The sequence below is a fragment of the Bos javanicus genome, chromosome 1 (genome assembly GCF_032452875.1).
Source record: "Bos javanicus breed banteng chromosome 1, ARS-OSU_banteng_1.0, whole genome shotgun sequence".
NCBI classification, from domain to species: domain Eukaryota; kingdom Metazoa; phylum Chordata; class Mammalia; order Artiodactyla; family Bovidae; genus Bos; species Bos javanicus.
In genome coordinates, this window is record NC_083868.1 from 121,193,347 (window position 1) to 121,211,247 (window position 17,901).

General features: G+C 36.1%; 1 long non-coding RNA gene across 1 annotated transcript; it reads right to left on the reverse strand.

The window, feature by feature from the left end:
- Positions 1-553: 553 nt before the first annotated feature.
- Positions 554-15,567, reverse strand: LOC133254735 (uncharacterized). The gene is made up of 3 exons (XR_009738755.1): positions 15,470-15,567; positions 13,948-14,485; positions 554-595 (listed from the first exon to the last, which is right to left on the reverse strand). It is a non-coding gene; the product is annotated as an uncharacterized LOC133254735 (long non-coding RNA).
- Between the last annotated feature and the right edge of the window lie 2,334 nt (positions 15,568-17,901).

A 17,901-nucleotide genomic window follows, 5' to 3' on the forward strand; every position in this document is an offset into this window, starting at 1 on the left:
GGAAGGAAACTTGGAAGAGGTCTAGAAACAGAGAAGAGCACTTTAAGGGTCACCAGATGTGAACTTGGCCTATATTCCACATGGGAAAAATCAACATGACGCTCTGTTCAAGGCATAGCTTGAATATTTTCAGAATGCCTTTTAGACTAGCCTAGACTAATCATCTCTCTTGAAGCAACAGAGCCTTTTTTTTTTCAGTTTTCCTGTTTAACTCAGAGAACACGTAATGTGTAAGAAAGGGGATGAGGTAAGCAGATAGCAGGTCCTAAATACCAAGTAATCAAGATGAACAAATTATTGATCAAGAAAATATTAATATACCAGGTTGAGCATAATGACCACAGTTAAGTATATGATGGTATATGAGTGATTTCTATGTAGTACCATTACATATGATTTATAGGTGACACTATAAGCATAATTATAGATGGAGAGAGCTAAACTTAGGAATATCTTTAAGATTCCAATTCTCAATCACATGCAAATTCTAGTACTATTTCTGTATAGATATTTATTCTGATTTAACAAGTAAGGGACATAAGTTTTGGCCTACCTTAATTGCCCAGGGGCTACTCTGGTCTTCTTGATTCTTTACCTACAATGAAAAGATCAGAGTCCTTCATTGTGTCTTTTTCCTCTATTAATCAGATAAAGATACAATCCAAATTAAAAGTAGTGCTTGCTAAGCATATTGGATTTATGCCATCCCGAATAAATACGCAACCTAATAAAAAGAGTGCTCCCCCCACCCCACTTCTAGACAGTCCTTCTATTCTATTTAAATTAGACAACTACCACTTAGACCCTTTACATAAAATTCTGGAGTTGCCACTGTCAAAATGAATCTTGTACTTTACCAGGAGTCCCTTCCAACCTGCTCTCAGTTTCTGATAGGTTAATTGCGAGTTGTTTGCGTAATGTCTTAATATTGTACATATATGCCAAATATATATGTTCTGTTTTTTCACTGAGCAAAGGAAAGTTCAAGAGGGCAACAAGAATGGTTCAAACTCTTCAAAATAATGATGTAGAAATACCAGCTATACAAGAATTTGGGTAAGAGTAGTGACTCAGGATCAGCCTTCATGGAGGCTCAGAGTAACACAAAATAACAAAATACGATGCCTCAGACACCCTCTTCAGAGTAGTGTACTGTACTACTTGGAATATGTAACTCCAAAGACTGACTGACTTTGAAAAATGTAACTCTGAAGACTCTTCAAAATTTGAAAGCTGGTTTTCAGGGACTTTTCTTCCTCCACATTTTTATTTTTAACTCTATTTCTTTGTTACACTAGTGAAGTGGGTGTCTAGATATCCTTTTTTTTTTAATTAATGTTTTTTATTGAAGGATAATTGTTTTGCAGAATTTTGTTGTTTTCTGTCAAATCTCAACATGAATCAGCCATAGGTATACATATATCTCCTCCCTTTTGAACCTCCCACAATCTCCCACCCATCCTATCCCTCTAGATTGATACAGAGCCCCTGTTTGAATTTCCTGAGCTATACAGCAAATTCCCGTTGGCTATCTATTTTACAGTTACCACTAGGCAACAAAATGAGTCATTTCCTACCAGTAAAGGAGAATCTGAAAATTCTGAAGTCTAAGCCATATCCAGGAGCAGTTGGGATGGTCTTTATCTTCTTTTCTGAGATTAACTTGACATCTTTACATTATGAGTAAGCACATGTTTGAGACCAATTTTAATGTTTTTCTTGGAAAAATAGTACACTTAGGAATTAAACTTTGTCCAAACAACTGGTTTTTATTAGTAAGGAGGCTATTGAAACATAGGACTCAGGAATAACAGAACAGAGGAACAGAATCATTAAAAGATAGATTTCTGATTATTCAGCTTCCAGTCACTTACTCATTTTAATAAAACTTTCTTCCCCAAACATCATTTAAATTCACAAGACATGTATATACACAATATTTATCTCTATATGTATATGCTGTACTGTGCTTAGTCTCTCAGTCGTATTCAACTCTTTGTGACCCCCATGAATTGTAGCCCCCCAGATCCCTCCGTCTATGTGGATTCTCCAGGCAAAAATACTGGAGTGAGTTGCTATGCTCTCCTCCAGGGTATCTTCCCAACTCAGGGCTCGAACCGTTGTCTCCTGAATTGCAGGGGAATTCTTTACCATCTGAGCCACTAGGGGAGCCCAAAAGGGGGTAGCCCATCCCTTCTCGAGGGGATCTTTTTGACCTAGGAATCAAACTGGGGTCTCCTGCACTGCAGGTGCATTCTTTACCAGCTGAGCTACCAAGGAATCCCCTAGATGCATATATAGAAAGACAATTTCTGTCCAAGGCACAGACCACTGACTGTGTTATGGTGGTAAATTATATGATATAAACTAAATTCTTCTACAATAAAAATGGTATATAGTTCTGTAAGTAAAAATGTATGCCCTTTTGCATACTGACAGTGAAAATTAATCAGAATCTATCTTTCCCAAAATAATTTTGAGTAACATGATTAATCTCTCACAGATAACTTCTGAGCACAGTGTTATGAGTTCATTAGAAACATTTGTTACAATAATGGCACCAAATGTTGAAGGAGTGGAAACTAAAGTAACATACTTCCATTTTAGCCAGACTTTCTCCATTTGATCAATCACTTTTAGTAGAAAAGGACTTTCCAGGGAGGTTACCATAATAACCAAATGGCAGGAATTTAGGATACTGTTAAAATTTTATTGAAAGAAAATACATCAAAAAGCTTTAAATCTCTTTTTCTGAAAACTGAAAAACAGTGTTCTCAATATTATCAACACTATCAAAAATGTTAGCCAATTTTATATTTATACATTTTAATTCTAAGAAGTTGTACCCACTCAGTGTTTCTTAACCCCATATTCCTTAACATGCCTCAAAGTTTGTCTGAGATAATCATAAACCACAATACCATTGGACAGTGTTATTAATGAAGACCATGAAAGAGTTTATGTCAAAAGCCTGATTAAAGCATATTTGAATGACCTTTATAAAATTTTAGAATACAAAGGATTATGTATGTTGACAGTGAGTGAAATGGAATAACTAGAGATAAAAAGGATTTTTGATCCTAAAGAAGAAGATATCAAACCAGAATTTAGCCATAAAACATACTTTTGCAGCTACTTAAAACTAAAGAATTTATAAATCTTTCCTTCTCTCCTCAAGCCATCTAAGAAGAGAAAGCATTCTCAGAAAGTAACTGTAGTCTGAAGAAGTAACAGGCAAGATTTCACTTTTTGTGTAATTATTCTCATTATCAAGTTAAAGTTTGCAGCATATATTTTTCCAAGGGTTAAATTAGTTTAAAAAAAGACAAAAAATATTGACAAAGATTTATTTCAGTTTTCACAGAATCTTTTAAGTAATGCTATGAAGCTGAGTGCCTAAGAATTGATGCTTTTGAACTGTGGTGTTGGAGAAGACTCTTGAGAGTCCCTTGGCCTGCAAGGAGGTCCAACCAGTCCATCCTAAAGGAGATCAGTCCTGGGTGTTCATTGGAAGGACTGATATCGAAGCTGAAACCCCAATACTTCCTGGCCACCTAATACGAAGAGCTAACTCCTTTGAAAAGACCCTGATGCTGGGAAAGATTGAAGGCAGGAGGAGAAGGGATGACAGAGGATGAGATGGTTGGGTGGCATCACTGACTCAATGGACATGGGTTTGGGTAAACTCTGGGAGTTGGTGATGGACAGGGAAGTCTGGTGTGCTGCAGCCCATGGGGCTGCAAAGAGTTGGATACAACTGAGCGACTGAACTGAACTGATGAACATACGTGCAATCAAAAAGTGATGAGCCCTATAAAGAAAAATATATTGTGCCCAATGAAAGACAGTGATAAAGAGATTGGTTTGGACTGGGTGATCAAGGAAGTCCTTTATGGGAAAGAACATACTTAAGATGAGACCTGGAAAATTCAAGGTAGATAGAGTAGGCTTTAAAGCAAATTCAAAAAAAAAAAAAAAAAAGCTTTGTGGACTTGATAAAGAGAAAAAAAAAGCATTGTGGCAAGAGAATGAAGAGTTTAGGAATGAAAAATTAGAGAATCAGGCAGGCCCAGATAATACAGACATTTGTAGACCATGGACAAGAATCTGTATTTTATTTTAAATATAATGAAAGGCTTATGTTGCTTTAAGGGCAAAATCATGATCTAACAAACACTGAAAAATATATGGCACTTGAAGTTATGTGAAAACTGAATTGAAAGAAAAGAGGGAAATGAGAGAGATTAGTATGCTAGTCTGTTTGATTTGTCTAATAAGAGATGGCAGTGGCTTTGACTAAGGTGGGGATAGAGGAAATGGAGAGAAATCAATGTATTTACAATAAATGTTGAGATTCACTGATGATTTGATGTCAAAGGTAAGGAAGAGGATGTGTCAAAAATGCTTGGTTTTTGGTGTGAAAAAGTGCATGAATCTTTGTTGTTCAGTCATTAAGTCATGTCCAACTCTTTGTGACCCCATGAATTGCAGCATGCCAGGCGTCCCCATTCTTCACCATCTCCAGGAGTTTGCTCAAACTCATGTCCATTGAATCAGTGATGCCATGAAAATATCTCATCTGTGATCCCCTTCTCCTCCCACCTTTAATCTTTCCCAGCATCAGGGTCTTCTATAATGATTTGGCATTTTGCATCAGGGGGCCAAAATATTGGAGCTTCAGCTTCAATATCAGTCCTTCCAATGAATTTTTAGGATTGATTTTCTTTAGGATTGACCGGTTTGATCTCCTTGCAGTCCAAGGGACTCTCAAGAGTCTTTTCCAAAACCACAGTTCAAAAGCATCAATTCTTCAGTGCTCAGCCTTCTTTATGGTCCAATTATCACATCCATACACAACCACTGGAAAAATCATATCTTTGACTAGATGGACCTTTGTCAGCAACGTAATGTCTCTGCTTTTTAATATGCTATCTAGGTTTGTCATCACTTTTCTTCCAAGGAGCAGATCTTTTTAATTTCATAGCTGCAGTCACCATCTGCAGTGATGTTCAGTTCAGTTCAGTTGCTTAGTCATGTCAGACTCTTTGTGACCCCATGGAATGCAGCACAGCAAGGCTTCTCTGTCCATCAACAACTCCTGGATCCTACTCAAACTCATGTCTATTGAGTCAGTGATCCCATCCAACGATTTCATCCTCTGTTTTCCCCTTCTCCTCCTGCCTTCAATCTTTCCCAGCATGAGAGTCTTTTCCAGTGAGTCAGTTCTTCACATCAGATGGCCAAAGTATTGAAGCTTCAGTTTCAACATCAGTCCTTCCAATGAATATTCAGGACTGATTTCCTTTAGGATTGACCAGTTTGATCTCCTTGCAGTCCAAGGGACTCTCAAGAGTCTTCTCCAACACCATAGTTCAAAAGTATCAGTTCTTCAGTGCTCAGCTTTCTTTATAGTCCAACTCATACATCCACACTTGACTGCTGGAAAAACCATAGCTTTGACTATATGGAACTTTGTGAGCAAAGTAATGTCTCTGCTTTTCAATATGCTATCTAGGTTGGTCATACCTTTCCTTCCAAGGAGTAAATGTCTTTTAATTTCATGGCTGGAGTCACCCTCTGCAGTGATTTTGGAGCCTAAGAAAATAAAGTCTGTCACTGTTTCCATTGTTTCCCCATCTTTTTGCCATGAAGTGATGGGACTGGATGCCAAGATCTTAGTTTTTTGAACGTTGAGTTTTAAGCCAGCTTTTTTACTCCCTCTTTCATGTTCATTTAGAGGCTCTTTAGTTCCTCTTCACTTTCTGCCATAAGGGTGGTATCATCTGCATATCTGGGGTTATTGATATTTCTCCTGGCAATCTTGATTCCAGCTTGTGCTTCATCCAGCCTGGTATTTCGCATGATGTACTCTGCATATAAGTTAAATAATCAGAGTAATAATATACAGCCCTGAGGTACTCCTTTCCCAATTTGGGACCAGCCCTTTGCTCCATGTCCAGTTTTAACTGTTGCTTCTTGACCAACATACAGATTTCTCAGGAGGCAGGTCAGGTGGTCTGATATTCCCATCTCTTTAAAATTTGTCACAGTCTGTTGTCATCCACACAGTGAAAGACTTTAGCCTAGTCAATGAAGCAGAAGTAAATGTTTTTCTGGAATTATCTTGTGTTTTCTATGATACAACTTACGTTGTCAATTTGATCTCTTGTTCCTCTGCCTTTTCTAAGTCCAACGTGAACATCTGGAACTTCTTGATTCATGTACTACTAAAGCATCACTTAGAGAATTTTGAACATTTCTTTGGTAGCATGTGAAATCAATGTAGTTGTGAGATTGAACGTTCTTTGACATTACCCTTCTTTGGGATTGGAATAAAATATGAACTTTTCCAGTTCTGGGGCCACTACACAATTTTCCAAATTTGCTGGCCTATTGACTGCAGCACTTTCACAGCATCATCTTTTAGGATTTGAAATAGCTCAGCTGGAATTCCATCACCTCTGCTAACTTTGTTCATAGTGATGCTTCCTAAGACCCACTTGACTTCTCACTTCAAGATGTCTGGCTGTCGGTGAGTGATCACAACCATCGTGGTTATCTGGGTCATCATGGTTATCTAGGTTATTTTGTATAGTTCTTCTATGTACTCTAGCCACCTCTTCTTAATATGTTCTGCTTTTGTTAGGTCCATACCATTTCTGTCCTTTATTGTAGCTACATTTGCATGAAATTTTCCCTTGGTATCTCTAATTTTCTTGAGGAGATCTCTAGTCTTTCCCATCGTATTGTTTTCCTCTATTTCTTCACATTGTTCACTTAGGAAGGCTTTCTCATCTCTCTTTGCTATTCTTTACCATTATGCCACCTGGGAAGCCCATTAGTTTCAAGTATATAGCATAGCACTTCATATATATCAATATATCTATATCTTAGATAGATTTTTCACATATTATATCTTTCATATTCTCTTCCCTTTAGGTTGTTACAAAATACTGAGTACAGTTTCTTGTGCTATATAGTAAGTTCTCATCGTTTATCGGTTTTATATACAGTAGTATGTATATGTTAATCTCAACCACTGATTTGTCCTTCTCCCCACCCCTTTATCATTTGATAATTTTGTTTTCTATGTCTGTGAGTCTCTGTTTTGGAAATAAGTTTATTGGTATTTCCTTTTTTTTGGATTGCATGTATTAGTGATATATAATATTTATCTCTCTCTGGTTTCCTTAACTTCAGTTCAGTTCAGTTGCTCAGTCGTGTCCGACTCTTTGCAACCCCATGGACTGCAGCATGCCAGGCCTCTCTGTCCATTACCAACTCCTGGAGTATACCCAAACCCATGTCCATTGAGTTGATGATGCCATCCAACCATCTCATCCTCTGTCGTCCCCTTCTCCTCCTGCCCTCAATCTTTCCCAGCAATCAGGGTCTTTTCAAATGAGTCAGCTCTTTGCATCAGGTGGCCAAAGTATTGGAGTTTCAACTTCAACATCAGTCCTTCCAATGAACACCCAGGACTGATCTCCTTTAGGATGGACTGGTTGGATCTCCTTGCAGTCCGAGGGACTCTCAAGAGTCTTCTCCAACACCACAGTTGAAAAGCATCAGTTCTTCGGCTCTCAGCTTTCTTTAAAGTCCAACTGTCACATCCATACATGACCACTGGAAAAGCCATAGCCTTGACTAGACAGACCTTTGTTGGCAAAGTAATGTCTCTGCTTTTGAATATGCTGTCTGGGTTGGTCTGGGCTACTTAACTTACTATGACAATAATCTCTAGGTCCATCCATGTTGCTGCAAATAGCACCCTATGCTTTCTATTGTTTAGTGTCTTTATAATTTCCCACATTTCCTTTCAATCTTTTTGTACCTTGGAATTTAGCATATCTATTGTAAATAATAAATGAGGTAATTTTAAAAAATCTATCTTCTAGTCTCTACCTTTTAATTGGAGTAACTTATCCATTTAAATTTAAGTTTGAATAAAACAGGAATTTCATTTGCTGTTATGCTATTTGTTTTCTATGTCTTATGTCTTTTGGTTTATCGAAGTAGAGTCATTCAATATTATATGTTACAGGTGTGCAATATAGTGATTCACAATTTTTAAGGGTTCTTATACTCATTTTATAAAGTATTAAATATATTCCCCCATTGGACATATATCCTTGTAGCTTATTTTATTTATACCTAATAGTTTGTGTCTCTTAATCTCCTATTTGCCCTGTATTGCCCCTCCCCTTCTTTGTCTGCCCTCTGGTAACCACTAGTTTATTCTATATATCTGTGAGTCTGCCTTTTTTGGGGTTTGTTTTATACACTAGTTATTTTTAGATTGTATGCATAAGTGGCATCATATGGTATTTGTCTTTCTCTGATTTGTTTCATTTTAACTTAATGACTGCAAGTCCATCCTGGTTCCTGCAAATTCTCATTTTTTTATGGCTGGGTAGTTTTCCCTTATGTGTGTATAATACATACATGACATCATTTTTATCCATTCATCTATTGATTGATGGCGACGGAAATGGCAACCCACTCCAGTACTCTTGCCCGGAGAATCCCGTGGACAGAGGAGCCTGGTGGGCTGCTGCCATGGGGTTGCACAGAGTCGGACACAACTGAAGCGACTTAGCCTGCATGCGTAGATTGATACTTAGGTTGCTTCCATAGCTTGGTAACTGTAAATAATGCACCTCTGAACACTGAGGTGCATGTATCCTTTCAAATTAGTGGATTCTTTTGGGGTATATGTAACTAGGAGTGGAATTGCTTTGTCATTTGGTAATTCTTTTATTTTGTGAGAAACCTCTGTACTATTTTACACAATGGCTGCCACAATTTACAGTCCCATTCACAGTGTACAAAGATTCACTTTTCTCCACATCTTTGCGAACATTTGCTATTTTTTTTTTTTGGATAATAGTACTTCTGACAGGTGTGTGCTGATATCTCAGTGTGGTTTTGATTTCCATTTCTTTGAGTGATGTTAAGAATCTTTTGTTATTTTTCCTCTGTTCCCCCATTTCTGCTTTCTTTTGCATTAAACATTTTTCAGCATCCATTTTAATTTTCTTAATTATATTCTTGAGTACATTTTTGGTTTTTAAGTTTCCTGGGCAATATAATTGCTATCTTAATCCACTTTATATTGATACCAACTTAATTTCAATAGCATACATTTATATTTTCTTCTAATAAGATCTGTTCTCAATCTTCTTTGTTTTGTAATTGTCAAATTACATTTTTTATGTCTATCAAAGATTATAATTATTACTTTATGCATTTTACTTTGAATAAAATAGAAATAAATCTTACAAAAAGACATTCTTTTATATTATGTAGTTATGTTTACTGATGCTCTTTAACTCTTCATGTGGATTCATGTCACTGTCTAGTGTCCTTTCATTTTGGATGGAAGAACTCTCTCAGTAATTATTGTAGGCTAGAATCACTACAGGCAGGTTCTCTTGGGGTTCCTCCCTAGCAATATCTCAATTTTACCCTTCATTTCTTGAAGGATAGTTTTGCCATATATAGATTTTGTATGTTTGTAGCTTAGGAGGCTATATCAATAACAGACAAAATAGACTTTAAGGCAAATTGATTCTAGAGAAAAAGAGACGTTTTATAATGATAAAATGATGAGCCCATCAGGAAGACAGAACATGTACAAACATATATCTAGGAGCACCCTAAAATACACGAGCTTTTCTGAGAATTCTGCAGACTTTTTTTTCAACAATTTGCATATTTTGTTGCACTGCTTTTTGACTCCACATTTTCTGATAAAAGTCAGCTTTTACATCTTATTCAGAAGTGTTTGTATAGTATATAAGTAGCTTTTGTTTTGTTGCTTTGAAGATTTTCTCTTCATCTTTGACTCTTCTCTATTGGCCTATGATATTTCTAGGTATGATGATATTTAAATTTATTTTATCTGAAGTTCACTGACATTCTTAGATGAGCAGACTAGTATTTTTCATGAAATTTGCGACATTCTTGACCAATATTTCTTCAAATATCTTTTCTTTCTTTCTTTCTCTCTTCTCTTCATGAAATTCCCATTCCGTGTATGTTGCTTTCTTGTTCCTGTTTACAAGTCTCTGTGGACCTGTTCATTTATTTCATTCTCTGCTCCCCAGACTGGATAATCTCTCTTGAACTGTGACATTTGATGAGTTTTTCTTCTGTTAGCTTGAATCTGTTTCTGATTCCCTCTAATAATTTTTTTTTCAGTTATTGTAACTTTCAGTTGCAAACCTATTTCTATTTGGTTCTTTTTTTAAAAATTTTGGTGAGATGCCATTGTCATATTACTCTTTATTTCTTTAGATGTGATTTCTTTTAGCTCTTTAAACGTTTTTAATAGATTATTTAGAACTTTTATGAACTAAATATAAAAGCTGAGGACCCTCAGAGATATTATTTTATAACTCCTTTTTGCCTTTTTATGTGACACATTTCTTTTCTTTTTCCATATCTCAATTTTTTTGTTGTTGTTGAAAATTGGACATTTTAGAAAATGCATTGTAACAACTTTGGTATCAAGTCTTACCCCACTGCTCAGATTTCAGGGTTGTTGGAATTTCATTGTTTTTCTTATTGCTGTATATTTGTTCAAAGACTTACTTGAACTAATTCTATAGATTCTTTATTTCTATAGTATGTAACTGTTGAATTCTCTGGAATTTTTCAACTCAAAAATTTAAAATAACGTTTTAAATTTAAAATAATTCTATTTTAAACCTGCCGTCTTATGAGTCACCTCTGACTCAGTATAATTAAGTGGTCAGCCAGTCCAAGTTTTGATGAGAAAATATCCTTTAATACATTGTTTATATATATTCTACCTTTGCCAAGGGGATCTGTGTAAGAAGACATGCTTTCAAATTTCAGGTCATTTATAAGATAGCCTTAGCTTTCATTTCCTGCTTGCTAAGGGCCTCAGGTTCAGTCAAAAATTAAACTAGCTTTCTTCTTAACCAAGTCTTTCATGAGCTGTGTGCATGCTTTTGCAGTATTTTAGATGTCCAGAGATATGTTGGAGCTTTTCAGATTTCCCTGTAGCCATTTCATTATCTAAGATTTCCTTTTAAATTCCTGGTCAGGCTTTTTCCAGATGCAGTGTAGCTAGCAGATTGGAGTTGTTTCAGTAATGACCTGGGGGTAGTACCCCTCTTTTCCACCTTTGGCTTCCACCTTTTCCACCTTTGGTTGAAATCTTATTAAAGCTTTTTTTTTTTTTAATTTAATTATGTCAGTAATAGAGATTTTTCATGAAACTGCATGTTCGGACATTTTATTGACTGTGTTTTGCAGATGGTGTTTCTTATGGAGCTTCAGAAGAATACAGTCCTGTCTACTGGCTGCAAGACTGTTAGCCTTTCATGGGTATGGGGAGCAGAGATGGGAACTGTGCCAACTTAAAATACAATTGACCCCACTATCTAGAGATATTCAACAGTTTCTCTTGTACAGATGACTTTGTTCTTGTTCTGATCATCCTATTCATAGCATGGATGAAGGAGGATTCCATTAACCTAAGTAGCAGAAACCGGCTGCATGCAGGGTATTTGACGTTGAACAGGTGAGACTATCAGCAGTATATTAGTCAAATATACACACACCTTGTGGGAAGAGGACACCACATGCCGTGCACAGAGGTTGCACCTGGAAAGAGTGAGACAAAAGACTGTGGGAAATAGGTTTTGTAGTAACAGGAGAGTGGGGTGTTGTTGTCTCAGGAGGTTGTGACTTGTTTGAATAATTTTGCTGGCTGGCAAAGTGGTGAAGCCAATTACCTGGGCAGGGAGCCTTCTTGGTTGGGATAGTGAGAAGCATATCTGTTAAGGGCAGAGGAAGTCCTGGCTAGTCCTTGGAGGACTCATCAGGCTCAAAGATATTACAGCAGCAGCACATGGGATTTCAAGCCTTACAATACAGCTCTTAGCTTTGGTGAATAGAGTCTAGAAATGGTTACTTTTAGTTGTTGTGTCAGTAATTTTGTCATTTTTGTAAGAGACTGAGTGGTTCACAGAGGTTCTCACTCTGCCATTCTGGAAGCCATTCTTTGATTTTCCTTGAACATTAGAATTTGGTTTCTGGCTGATGGAAGGCTCTTCATTAAATGGAATCAGCCATTGGAACTTTAGAAAAGATCTAATGAAAATGCTTCTCAAAGGACTATCGTGCTGCATGGAATTTTTCAAATGTGTTAGTTTTTTGTCTAGACATGATAGAAGAGACACTCAAAGCTAAAACATATCAATTGAAAATGTTAATGGTTTTTCTCTCTGAGTGATTCAGCTATAAAGTGACAATTACTTCTTGCCTTCAACATCATGGCATGTGATGTTACTCTATATTTTAGAAATTTATATAACTTAACTACGTGTTGTTCAGATAATCAGAGAGATGAAAAAGTCTCTCCCTTTAAAATGGTTGACAATTAACAATGATAATGAAGAGTCATGGCATAATGCCATTATATAGAATATGAGAAATGACTTAGTTTTTGAGTAATATCTTTATCTTAATTCAGCATTTTATACCATTTCTAAATTTGAGTGTGTTTTCTCATGTCTTTAAAAATAGGAATACTAAAAAAGTATAGAGTTGTTGTAAGAATTAAATAAGATAATACACTAAAAAGTGAGCACTTAATGAATTCTTAATAAATGTTGGGTCATAGTTCCTTCAAGAGCAGAAATAAAGGAGCACTGGAGGAAGTACACAGTGATAATAATACTGTGGGAGAGAGAAGAGTAGGAAAAGATATGTGAATTACATGCAGAACAGCCTCATTGTGACTGGGTGGTAGGCATTTGTTTAGGGAGAGGAACACAAAGTATTCCAAGATTTTGCAAAAGCGAAACATCACTGATTTAACATTTGTTATTCTACCTGGACCTGACGTATTATCTCTAAACTGTAGACTAAAATTCTTTTTTCAGTTTCATTTTTGCAATCACACTTATTCTATATTTATCCAACATTTACTCTAAAGTTACTCTATGCTTTTATGTTTATCACACACTCTTTTGTGATTGTTGAATATGCTTAGGCCATCAAAATACTGCAAAATATGTTTCTATAATTTTAATAGTTTTCTTACCTTAATCATTTTTGTTTTCTACACATTTAATGCAAATTTTCTATATAGTTTCAAGAACCCCATAGTGGATATCAGATACCACAGGCTTAAGTTTGTTTTTTTTTATTTGCCTTTGCTACTTTTGGTATCATCATTCATCTGCAAGCTTACTGTTTAGAAATAAATTGGTGTTTATAATTAAAGACTGTATCTGTATATAAACTCATGCCATGTTTATATCCATGTAAAATGAATATGGCTATATGTTTTATATAAACTTATACATAGATAGGTATACATGATTTAACAAACATGAAAAAAATTCTAGTTTAAGTTCTATGTAATCTAGATTGTTTTAATTTCTAATTTTTAACTTTTCATTATACCAAATAAAAGTTAGTATGGAGAGGATAGCAAAGATTTTAAAATTTATTTTTATATTTTAGCAAATTATGAAATATTATAACTCATTTTGGTAATTAAGTATATAGCTTTAAAATTTTGATACATTCTTAAGATGAATATTGCAGATTTTAAAATTCTTAATGTTCTTAAATATAATCTGTTTAATGTTTCACACAAATTCCTACAATCATTAATGTGAAGCAATGCTTTCTAAGGCTATTATGTGCTGAAAATCTGTGGTCAAAGAATGAGAAATCCAGCTGCTTCTATTGCTGCAGTAGATTTAGAATAAAAGCTCTAATGTTTCTCGAAGAAAAAAAATAAACTGTATTCTAAAGGTTTCCACTTCCTGCAAGCAGGGAAAAAAGTAGCCTTGGAAAAACTTGTGAATGCTTTGTCATTTCTGCAAAATTGTGAAAACACCGAAGCAGCTAGTTTACTCATCCTTGATTTCCCCGATGGCTGAGTTCCCATTAACTCACCGGAGAATGAGATGCAGACCCAGGGCCTTTACATGTCATTTTGACAAGACATAATGTCCGATCTTGTTTGTGTATGCCTTTCCCTTCTACCTCAAGCCTGCTTCACTACTGGTGGTCTGCCCGTGTGCAACACAGATGTTTCTCTCTCCGCTGCATGCTTTATTTTTCAAGTAGCTTCGGAGAGCATATGTTTCCATGTGAGCTTGTTCCTTCCTTCTTCCAACACCTTCTTGTGCTACATAAACAATCTTCATCTGCCCTCTCAGATCTGAGGCGCACCAGACTTTCACAGATGTCGATTTCTTTTTCAGACTGTTTGCCTCTGGTGAACACAGTCTTCAGATAATGTCTCCCTTCCTTCTCTGTTCCAAATGACTTGGAATGCAGATTTTTTCCCTCCTTTCAACTCAGTTTCCTTCTGTGACCCCAGCGTGTTTTCGTCCCCTTTCTTCTAAGTCTGTCTTTGTACTAGCTCTCCAGATGGGATCAAGGATGAGCTCTTCCGGCACCTCATTTTATTCTCCTTAGGACTGTTTGGCTTGCAGGAAAAAAAAAAAAAAAAAAAGGCAAACTACATACGTTAAATATTTCACATGTGGGGCTACCTATATTTATCTCATTTGTTTCCTTTTGAGGGTTTATCATGTTTTACTTATTTGGTAGCTGTTTTGTTTAATTATTTTCCCATTTGGGGGCTAGTTCATTACAAAAGGGGCCACCACAAATATATGTACATAAATATAATGTTGTGTATAAATACATTTAAGTGTAAGGTAACAGATACTTTAATACCTATTTTTCTTTTTTTTGTAAAAGAGTTACCTCTGCTTGTCTCTCATTTCTTCCACATGTATTTGTTTGGCATTCTAATGCTGGTACCCAGGGGACTTTCTGGCACATAGTACCTTCTCAACAAAGCTGAAAAGGTCTCTCTTCACAAGGAATTTATATTTTAGTGTGAGAGACAGCTAATGAACAAGCACACATAGAATTAAGATAATTATGAGAGGATGCCAACTGAGCTGAAAATTCAAATGATAAACAGGAGCCTGGATGCAAAAATCATGATAATGAGAAATATGGGGAGGGGAGAGGAACAAGTGCAGAGTCCCTACGGAAAGACTAATGTGGGCATCGCTGAGAACAGGAGATGTTGCTGTGACTGACATGTCATAATGAGCATGGTGGAGAGGGAAGGACTCAGTGTTGAAGCAGAAGTCTGGAGCCAGATATTTAGGGCATCTGAAGGTAAAGGTAAGAATTCTAAATTTTCTTCCAAATGCCCTGAGAAGCCACAGAGGTTTGTAAACAAGGAAGCAGTATGATCTGACTTATGTTTTTGAAACGTCACTTTGGCACCTGTGATAATTTCTCATATTGTTATTTTTTGTTTTTAAAGACATTATTTTTAATACACTTTTATGTTCATAAAAACTGAAAGGGAGGTACAGAGATACCTCCTGTATCATATACCCCCTGTCCCCACACATGCATAGCATCCCCCATTAGCAGTGCTACTCACCAGAGTGGTACGTTAGTTATAACTGGTGAACCTACAGTGAGACATCATAATTGCCCAGAGTTTGTCCTGAGGTTCAGTCTTGGTGTTGTACATCCTATGGGTTTGGACAAATATATAATGACATGTATCCATCATTTTGATATCATAGAATTTTCACTGCTCTAAAAATCCTCTATACTCCACCTATTCATTCCTTCCCCTCATGCCACAAAAGACCACTGATGTTTTTATGGTCTCCATGGTTTTGCCTTTTTCAGAATGTCATAGTTGGAATCATACAGTATGTAGCCTTTCCAGATTGGCTTTTTTTCACTTAGTAATTATGCCTTTAAGATTCCTCCATGCCTTTACATGGCTTGGTAGCTCATTTATTTTTAGAACTGAATAATATTCCATTGTCTGAATGTCATGATTTTTAAAATGAACAATCTTAATATTATGATCAACCATAAAGTGATTTATGAAGTGATTTATTTTCAGAGAAGACTTTGCTAACTCTTGTGGTTTTTTATGCCTCTTCTTTTAACTAGCCTGCAGTATTTTTAGCAGATTATTGATAACCTCTTCATATTTCAAATTCGATTGGGCTGCAAATATTTTTGGGATTTTACCCATCAGCCTCACTCTCCTGAATCATGTCTTGTACTCACCAGGCCTTGCAACTCATGCATCTGTCCCTGCCCATATGCATGAGCATCTTCCCTTCCCTCCTTCTCTAGGAATGCTCATCTTTCCATCACCTGTTTGGGAAGCATCTAATCCTCCTCACCCCAGGGAACTTCTTCTATGAAGCTTCCTGACCACCTTCTGTGTTCTGTTCTCATATGCCTCATATGAGACTTCTATAAAAACTCACCCAATATAAATATTTATAAATGAGTAGTGAATTGGGAATCACTGGAGAACTAGAAAGGACAAACACTGTGAAGGACCTTGAGGGCAAGTTAAAAACGTGTTTATTTTAATCTCAAAGCGGTAGAGAGACTCCTGAAGAATTTCAGTGTAAGGGAAACAAGGTCAGATTTGTCCTTTAGAAAGTTCACTCTGGCAGTATACCAGCAAGAAGAGTGAGTTGGACGAGAAAATGAGACTGGAAGCATGCTATCGCTTTAGGTTAGATGAGGCATGATGGGAACTTGAAACTTTCACTTGAACACACTCAGAAATAACAGTGGAAATGTAGAAGAAAGGATGGGTTCAGAAAGATTTAAACCATGCCTAACTGATGAGCAGTGTGTAGGTGAAAATAATTTATTAATAGAAAGTGAGGGAGAGAATAGAATCTAGGATTCCCCCATTCCTGTCTTGAACATCATGATAGAGAGTGATGCAATTCACTAATATAGGCATATAGATTAAGCATTTGGGGGAATCTTTTCACGCCACCAGTTTAAACAGTTCCTTATTGTTTTTTTATTTGCCAATACTGAGTTTTCATTTTGCAAGTTAGCCCTCTTTGTTTTTTCACTTAAGATTTTTTAATGTATATTAATTTTGAATTTCTGAACTGCCTGTAATACTGCTAAAGTAGAAGAAATAAGCATTTTCATACTCTTTTTATAGATGAAATAATAGTGTTCCTTATTGGACAAGTGTGTTTGAAGCAAGTTTGATGAGTTTGGGATATACCAGGTGGGGACTCAGGAAAAATTAAGGCAGGGCTAGGAATGATTTGGGATCATTCACTGCTTCCCTCACCATCATCTTATAATGTCTCTTTCCTCCTACTACCAAATTGTTCAATTTCCGTTTAAGAGATGCTCAATAATTATTTCTTTGATACTTCATATATTCTGCACAAATGGGTAATAGTATGCTTTCTTCAAGTGATAAAGAAACTTTAGTGTCCTTCAAATATTGCAAGATTTGCCAGTTTTTTTAAAAAAATTATTTTTCAGCAAACTTCCTCTTTGTCATGTATGTTTCTAAACTGAAAAAAAAAAAAGGCCAAGATTTGTTTAGAAAGACTATATACACTTTTTCTCTAATTGTGGTATAACCCTCTAACTCACTTTTGAGTTTGACTCCATCAATGGATTTGTCCATTTAAGACTTTAAACAAACAAATATTATCAGAGTATGAAAGACGTTTACTCTAATTGGAGAAAAACAGAAGATTTGTTAACATAAACCAAAAGATCACTGCTAAATAATTTACACTGATTTATAAAAATGCATTCAAGTTTCTAGGGCAAGGTGGCAGAGAAGAAGGACCTGAGCTCACCTACTGTCATGAAAACACCAAAATCACAACTAACAGCTGAATAATCATCAACAAAAAAGACTGGGCACCTACTGATAAAAAGAAGATGCCATAATGAGATGGTAGGAGGGGGCACATTCATGTTACATCAGGTCTTATACATGCCAGGTGGGTGACTCACAAACAGGAAAATTGTATCTCAGAGGTTTGCTCACAGGAGTGAGACTTC